Source organism: Lolium rigidum, chromosome 2 (genome assembly GCF_022539505.1).
Source record: "Lolium rigidum isolate FL_2022 chromosome 2, APGP_CSIRO_Lrig_0.1, whole genome shotgun sequence".
Lineage (NCBI taxonomy): Eukaryota > Viridiplantae > Streptophyta > Magnoliopsida > Poales > Poaceae > Lolium > Lolium rigidum.
The window spans coordinates 55,160,136-55,168,782 of NC_061509.1; the positions used below are offsets into that span (position 1 = coordinate 55,160,136).

An 8,647-nucleotide genomic window follows, 5' to 3' on the forward strand; every position below is an offset into this window, starting at 1 on the left:
CCTTGAACTGCCTAAGTGTCGTCAGCGCATGTGCGTGAAGCCGGACAACCCCATGGGTCCATTATTGGATCCAACAACATCCCACCACACTTTTGTACACACCACGTGGACACACAAATTTTTTGGGGGCATTCCCACCCTCCGAGGTGCGGCATCCAGAGAAACCCTAATTCGTTGACCGCACGGTCTACAACATTGACTACACCCTGGAGGCGGTGCCCCGGTGGCATTATGCCTTCATTTGGGCTTGATTAGGTCATAGGGACATGTGGTGGCAAGGATATGGATCCATACTATCTCAAGATTCCCTCCGGTTCACTCCATCGGGGAGTTCCACCTATACGTCCCGGAACTGCGTAAGTGCCGTCAGCGCATGTGCGTGAAGCCGGACAACCCCATGGGTCCATTATTGGATCCAACGACATCCTGCCACACTTGTGTACACACCATGTGGGGATACACAAGTTTTGGGGGCATTCCCACCCTCCGAGGTGCGGCATCCAGAGAAACCCTAATCCGTTGACCGCGCGGTCTACAACATTCACTACACCCTGACGTCGGTGCCCCGGTGGCATTATGTCTTCATTTGGGCTTGGTTAGGTCATAGGGACATGTGGTGGAAAGGATATGGATCCATACTATCTCAAGATTCCCTCCAGTTCACGACATCGGGGAGTTCTCCCTACATGTCCTGGAACTGCCTAAGTGCCGTCAGCGCATGTGCGTGAAGACGGACAACCAGGGGTCCTTTATTGGATACATCGTATAGTTCATATCATTTAATAAGAATAATAACAAGTTTAATTCACATTCTCACAAATATTAGATGAATATTTTACGTTCTATAGGAGTACATGCACTTTACTTTTTTGTTTACTTTTGCATTTATTAAAATGTCGACAAAAACAATGCTAGCTGAGTTACATGTTATAGTACCTGTAGATGATCTTTTTGTCAGTGGAATGTAGCTTTTAATCCTTAGCAACGCCTATGTATTTACCTAGTTAAAATTAAAGAGGGAACATAAAAGTGGGAAAAGATATGTGAGATATGCTGACGGCATAGCCGTCGGCACAACTAAAGCCGTCTACCGACCGTTAATGGGAAGAACCGCAACTGTCACATGTTTTGTACCTGTGCCGACGGCTTGGTTACACCGACGGTGGCCGTTGGCACCCCTGGATCTACGCCGACGGCTAAGCTACGCCGACGGCCTAGTTACGCCGACGGTTTCTTCAGGATATGTGCCGACGGCCCCGATAAATGGCCGTCGACGTATCTTCTGGCTGTCGGCACCTAATTGTTTTCATGTACGTAGTGGATCTAGCTTGCCGTGTAAGTTTTTAATCCTCTTTGTGTGTAAAAGTGAAAATCCCCGATCGGGTTGGTTACGGCTAAATCGTTCTCTTTAACTCGGGCATGCTTACTTTTGCACATACCATATTGACTTCGGGTTTGACGGCCGCAAGTGTACGGAACTCCGACTATCTCCGGCTGCTGCTACCACGATGTTGCACAACGGCTTATATGGAACATGATTGCTTACGTGCCTACTATAATATCCATTCAGTAGTACACGAAAATTGAATGAACTGTACAATGCATCCTTTGTCATAATGCTCCACACGAGAATCTACGGTACTTCCTCTCTCACGGTTTATTAGACGTGCGCGTACCCCTAGGTCATAAATTTGATCAAGTTATCATTAGTTATATGTTATAAAAATTATATCATTAGAAAGTTTAGATGTTCTATTTTCTAATGATATAATTTTTGCATTATATAATTTAAATTATATAGGTCAAATTGGCGACCTAGTGATACAGAGAACTGAGACGGAGGGAGTACTATCAACAGTGTTCCAGTAAGTGTCTCCTAAGAGTTCCATGGTCTGTAATCTTTGGATCTTAGCTAGCATGATCGACCAGGCTTGTGATGCAACTGAATTCTAATTGTCTGGTGGAGGAGTTGTGATAGCTTTATGCAACTATTTATTTGATCTACAATGTGAATGTGCAGAGAATAGGAGAGTTGATGCCAGCATTTTGAACTGATATGTTAGCATTTGTTGATTAGCTAGCTTATTTACTTGTTGTCTAAGTTTCGTTGGTTTTGCATGCAAGCATGCATTTGGGAGGTGAAGCTACTAGCTAATTCGGTTTGCCCAGAATAAAATGAACCGACCAGATTCTAGTTTTATTCTTTCACGGCTTCTCTGAAAATAGGATAAATTACCCTCCCCCTCTTCCCTCACTCTGCTACTCTCGCTCGCAGTTGCTGTCGCCGGAATCAGGCCACAACCGTTTCGATCCCGCCACCGATTCATGATCATTTCCGGCCAAAGCAAACTGAGCTGACGGAGATCGAGCGCCATGGAGGTAGTCGTGGCTGGAACCGAGGCCCCAAGCCTATTTCCCTATGAGGCTAGATCTAGTTGTGGGGAAGACCGGCGGCCGTCAAGACTGCTCTTTCGCGACTTCTGCATTGTAGATCGACGGTCTCCATGGCCACATGCTCTACCACGGACAACACCGCCACATGACTCACCACCGGGGCCGACTACGACTTGGACACGGTAAAGTACCCAGGGTTTGCCAATTTTTTTGTTTTTCTAAACTAAACCAATTTGATTTTATTATATTTAAATCTATAGGATACAATGTTGATGCATGTGGTGCTTGTGGTTGGCAGTCCTTGTTGAAGCATTTTGAAGATGGGAAGATGGCTATTTTACAAGATTCAGAATTCACAATTGACCAAAAAAAAGGTGGAAGATGAGCTTGAGTTAGATCACGAGAAGATAAGGAAGATGGAGGAGCCCTTGACGGACATCGAAGAATCTAAGAAGAAAATAGAATATGAAAAGACGCAACTGAAGTTGCACATCGCCAATATTGTTGATGACTACAAAAACATGACCACAAAAAAAGGTCGAATTTCATCCGTTTTTTTGCTATGTTTCTACGTATGCATCTTCTTGCCCATCATGTCTACCACTAGGGCTTATCTAACTAGTGACTTGGCGAATTAACATGACCAAAATTCCCATGCATGCATGATAAGAAAACTAGCTACATTAATTTGTGGATGGATCAACAGTAAGAAATACACGTGGCATTTGCATGGATTCTACCACGGCAAGACGTACGTGCATGGGACTGCTCCATGGATGCATAGACACATGTAGTAAAAGTACGTACTCATATCTAGCATCATGTAGGCAACGAATACATCAACTAGGATGATATGCATGAAATTAAGGGAGCATGCACGCCATGGAGGCCAAAAGTTCGAAAAAAATTAAGGGTTGCTCAAAAACTACGAACTGTAGACATCAAGTTTGAGGATGAACATGTAGTCCTTAATGCTTTTTTATTTTGAGGGAAAGCCACGTTTGTGAGGAGCTCAAAGATGTTGGCGGATCCTCCATCCAGACGGCATGCCCCCTGCCCGCCTATCACGGTATAGTATGCATGGATTCTACACATGTAGTCAAAGTACATACTCATAGTTTCCGCTGCACCAATAGAATTACCTCCATCAAGCATGGCCGAGACAACCTCCATGCGATCACTAGTGACCTAAAGTTTGGTACATCCCACTTCCCCTCCGAGTAGCAAGCCACCTCAGAGAGCCATTGCTTCAGCCGAAGACATGTCAGGAAACCGGTGGTGTACTACAATTGCTACAAGCAATGAAGGCACCTGAGTCATCGCGAATAATAGTGTCCGTTGCTCCTGTGTACACCTCTGCAAGAAAAAGAGGCATCAGCATTTAACTTACAAAACCCTCTTTTTTTTGTTTCTTCCATCCTTCATGGCGAGTACACACATTCTTCTTGCTTGCCCTAAAATAGTTGGTTGTTATAACCGCAATAACCCGTGTCGACTTCAAGGTATTATAGATCTTCTCATCATGTACGATTTGACTCCGTTACCACCGCACATACCAACATGTAGTGATAATAGCTCCTCCATCCCCACATCACTTAAATGGGGTGCCAATCATTCATGTTGTCTCAGCAAGGCTTCGAGCACCCCTGAACCCGCTATGTCTATAGTTGACACTTGATCGATCTGATCCATACGTCCTAGTTTCTTCCAGATTTCAATAACCCTTGGGCAATGAAAAAATGTATGAAATGTGTCTTCGCAATAGATCTCACACACCGAACAAATACTAATAGTGATGATGTGTCTATTTGCTATAATGCATAATTGCATGGAAGAAACTCCTAAACGCTTTTATGCTTATTAGGGCGGGAAATTTATGTTTAGGATGGGAATGCAATTTATCTATAGGAAATGGGCCAGAATTTTTCGTTCAAAGAAAAAAAGAAGGACAGGAAGAAGGAAACGCGGGTGGCGGCCTGTAGCCAAATTGGCCCAAAGCTGCAACAAAGCGAACCTAACCAGAAACCCTACACGCATTTCCTCCCCGTTCGGTCACCTACCTACCCTTGCCGCAACAGAGGCGGCCGCCCCGGACCGACCCTTGCCGGCGCGGCTGGCTTGCTCGCCGGCTCCGGTGTGCATCGGCAGTTCGGTGCGCGCGGCTCCGGTGTGCATCGGCAGTTCGGTGCGCGCGGCTCCGTCGAGTTAGCTGGCCGAGGGATTGCTGTGCTGCTGCAGCACGCCGGTGAGGGGGCGCCGACCACCAGGACCCGCCGGTTCCACGCGGCCGGCCCAGCTCTTGGCGGTCTCCTCCGACGTGCTCGCCGGTGAGGCATCTTTCATGTCTCGTCTCTCTCTCTCTCTCTCTCAGTCTCTCTCTCTCTACTTACCGACTAGAGATGTTCTACGTTTTACTGCAATATCTTGGTTACCTTGTGTAATTGGAGGAATGTTTGCTTGCTCCAGCTCTTGGTTACCAATTTTAGATTAAGATACTCGTCCAGCTCGGTTTACTGCTTTGCTCAAGTCGTACTTCTAGGCTAGAGTTTAGCTAATGGAGAAGAGCCCGCTTCTGAATGGTGCGCTTAACTAGTCTGCCTATTTGTTCATCGTCATTGGCCGAACTCTCATTGTGCCCTTAACTTCTGAAGGGCCCAAGTGTAAATGTCTTCTTCTTTTGAAACCGCAAGTGGTAGCTGAACTGTGTCAGGGCGTCTCCTCTTTGGCCGTGCGTGTGTAATAGCCAGCCTCCTTTAGATTTGGGGTATTCTACTTCTCCTTTGCACTTAGAGAAAAGAGTTAGCGCCTTGTTATATGTCAATGCAATTTTTGCTACTTGTTGGACTGCCTCCTTAGATTCGGCTACATTTGACATGTAACTCGATGTACACCCAGATGCTGTCTTTATTTCTTTTCGTTTCTTGGTAGCAGAATTGCAATTCTTGCTGTTCTTGTTTGGTTGCAGATCAATGCATGCGGCAACTTGTAATATCCAGTTGTGGAATACTAGCTGGCTCACACTGCTATAAATGAAACAAGAAATGGTGTTATGCTAAATTTGGGGATATTCTTGGGCAATGCTTGTTCTTTTCATAATAAATAAACGATTGATCTGAGATTATGTTGGTTGCTGATCCATTCTTGGGTTTGTGTTTTATGTCTCACAGAAATGCATGGTTGGCTAAATGATACTAGTCAAGTACTCCCTCCGTTCCTTTCTATAGTGCCTTATAGATTTTTGGCATTTGTTTCAGAATATAAGGTTTTAGCTTAGTTTTTTTTCAATTACCCCCTCTCCGGTCAGCTCCCAAATCGTCCAGCTCCCAAATTTGTTTTGGTAAGTTAGGAAAATATGGATTTCCCAAATTTTACGTTGATCTTAAATCGTTCAGCTAGGGGTCGTGTGTAAAAAATACTCTTGCGCTAATTTCCGTGCCAGAAAACAATAGGCACTATAGAATGAAACAGAGGGAGTATTATGCAGTGGACATACCACCTAGATGTCTGTCCGGGAAGTCCCGCAGCGGCAGGGACGCTTTCTGCTCATGTTGTCGCTGGACCATGGACGCCGCCGTCCTGCTGCTGCTCTGCCGTGGATGACGACCATCGCTTCCCCGGGTAGGACTGGCGTCGTGATTGAGTAGGGCGTTGAGGTACTAATCTCCTCTCTGCAACACTGCTACTTGTGGTTTGGTATTGTGTGGTTGGTTGGTTGCTGCTGCTGAGTTTGCCTTTTTTTATGTGTATTCTTGCCGAATACGATGAATAAGCTGGATAGGGCAAATAATTATGTGTCTTAGAGGCAAGGTCAGGAGGGTTCCATTTTATCTTATTATTATTTTGAGCAATTAAAAGCATATGTCAATCATGCATTTGATAACGGGCTGAAATATGTAAAGTGGATGGTCACTCTTACCCTTAGCGGGCTGCAACATCGTGATAAAATTTAGAGATGCTTACTAACCTGTAACACAATAACATCCAATTGCATGTCATATTGTTTATTATTATCATGCTGCTTAAATTTTTCGCATTTAAGACACATGTCCTTATCTTGCAATTTATAACCGGTTTTTGTCATACTGTTGATTTTCTTACAGATCCACATTTAAATTGTTTGCATATGGTCATCGCAAGTGTCCACGTAGTTGGAGCTATGGCTGTGCCGACTGACCCTACGCCTGCCATTCCTGCTGCGACTATAGTGTGAGTACGTTTGTAAGAAATAGCTTGGTCAGCACCTATGTTGTTTGCTGCTCAGGCTATTTTCTTCTTTTGGCGCACTTATATTAATCTTTGGTAGACAATAAAAAACCGTTTCTCTGAAAACAGGAGATAGGTTGTATTGGCTAAATTTCTCCTTATCCTATTTAGTATAGTTCCTCACTGGATTCACTAGTTCTGCAGTGTTTATAAGATTAATACAATGTGTTTCTACAGTCTACACTACCAGAGGGCCATGAACTCTTGGAGAAGGTCTTCTGGAGGTGTGGTGGCAAGGGGGAGCCGCTGCATGGCAACAAGCTCACTGTACTGGAAGGTAGCAACAACCCTTGTGCTTGTGTCTTTATTGTCTATTTATGCTGTGTCTTTATGCAAAGAAGATGCTGCCATATTTGATTTTTGTGTTGTGCTTCTATGGTTCAGATTGATTCGGTTTGTAATTCTTGTAATGAAAATCGTGATAGCAGATTTCTTGTACTCCCTCCGTTCCATAATGTAAGCCGTTCCGTTTTAGCAAACTAAGGTCTTACATTACATTAAGGAACAGAGTGATACGACTTTAGGTTATGATGAGATGATGAAATTGATGTGGCGTATCTGCTTCTCATCTCATCGCCCAGGAGAGTGTCTATGTGTTTTTTTAATCATATCTTCGGTTTCTATGCTTTTGCTTACATAGCATTCTACTGGGGGGTACCAAGCCAGCTTATGTGATGTCAGCATTAGGATGTACGATGTAATTGCTTAGTTATTTCCTATCTTGTTTAGTATAGTTACTTTTTTTGCTAGTTCTTAGCTGCTAATAAGACTAATACAGTATGTTGCTTTACTGCCAGAGAGCCATCAACTCTTGGATGCGTTGGCGGCACTTGGCCAGCTGAGGAACGGCCCATTCGACAGCAGGCGGTGTTGTTTGACCACGCACAATTGGAAGTGTAAATACATAAATGAAATGGCCATGTTTATAACAGATGCTAGACTAGAGAGCTAGTACAGTCCAGCTTAGGTCTATCTGTTTACATATTCAGTCAACCCCCTTTTCTTTCTTATTTGGTTGTCTCATGTTGACAAGACACCATCAAGCCGTTGCTATCCGTCTTGGATTGGATGTAAAGGAGTGTCAGTTGATCTCAACTTTGCGTTCATTAATGTTTTCAGTTGTTACCATGGCTGAAGCCGAAATCTGAAGGGATGTGGGAGCAGCAGCAGCAATGGAGCGAGAGAAGAGATGATAGTCTAGCCAGGCTTGTTGTAACAGCTAGCTTTTGTCTATTCCGTGCATATGTATGTAATGTAACGTCTCAGCTTAGTGTACTGAGGTCTGAAGTAACACGTGTGTTTGTTTAGCTAGCTCTTTGCACTTGTGTTTGGAACGTCTAGAAAAGAGGAGAGGCGATTTTGAAATTTCTTGTAAAGCAAAGGAATCGTAGACACATAGATTAAGATTTATCTTGTGGTACAAATTGAGGTTTCAAAGTGTGTTATGACGAGAATTCGTGTTTGTCTTGCGAGCAGTATATACTCCCTCCGTCACATGAAGGTCGTGTGAGATTTATCAATATTTGAATGTCTAGATACATTCAAATTTAAACGTATCTCAGACAATCTTCATTATTAGAGGGAGGGATTATGGTGTCTGAGAATGGTGGAACACGTTGGGAGGGATTGCAGCGACCCAAAAGGAGCGGAGTCAACGGCGCACCCTGCAGATATATCACGCCCCGCGCGCGCGTTCATTTGTGGTGACGCCAGCAAATCTTCCTCTCCTTATCTCTTGCTCCAGGCTCCAGCTGGCAAGCGCCCGGGCTTTTGTTTCGCGCAACCAGCCCGCCGCCGTATTATTTTCCTGAATAAATACCACGCACGGCGGGCGTACTGCAGACGCTTTCTTTCTGCGGGTCGTGCGCGCCGGCCACGCGGAGGAGCCGACACGATCGAAAAATGAGCCTTGCTTACACTTACTGACTCTAGCTTGATAGGTAGACCGATCGTGATTCACGAGTGCTAGACTGCTAGTCGCAGTCTGTAA

The 8,647-nt window shown here is 44.6% G+C and overlaps 1 long non-coding RNA gene across 1 annotated transcript; it reads left to right on the forward strand.

Annotated features, from left to right (window-relative positions):
• The first annotated feature begins 5,882 nt into the window (after positions 1-5,882).
• LOC124691765 lies at positions 5,883-7,549 on the forward strand. The gene is made up of 4 exons (XR_006999138.1): positions 5,883-6,047; positions 6,495-6,600; positions 6,835-6,934; positions 7,496-7,549. It is a non-coding gene; the product is annotated as an uncharacterized LOC124691765 (long non-coding RNA).
• Positions 7,550-8,647: the final 1,098 nt, after the last annotated feature.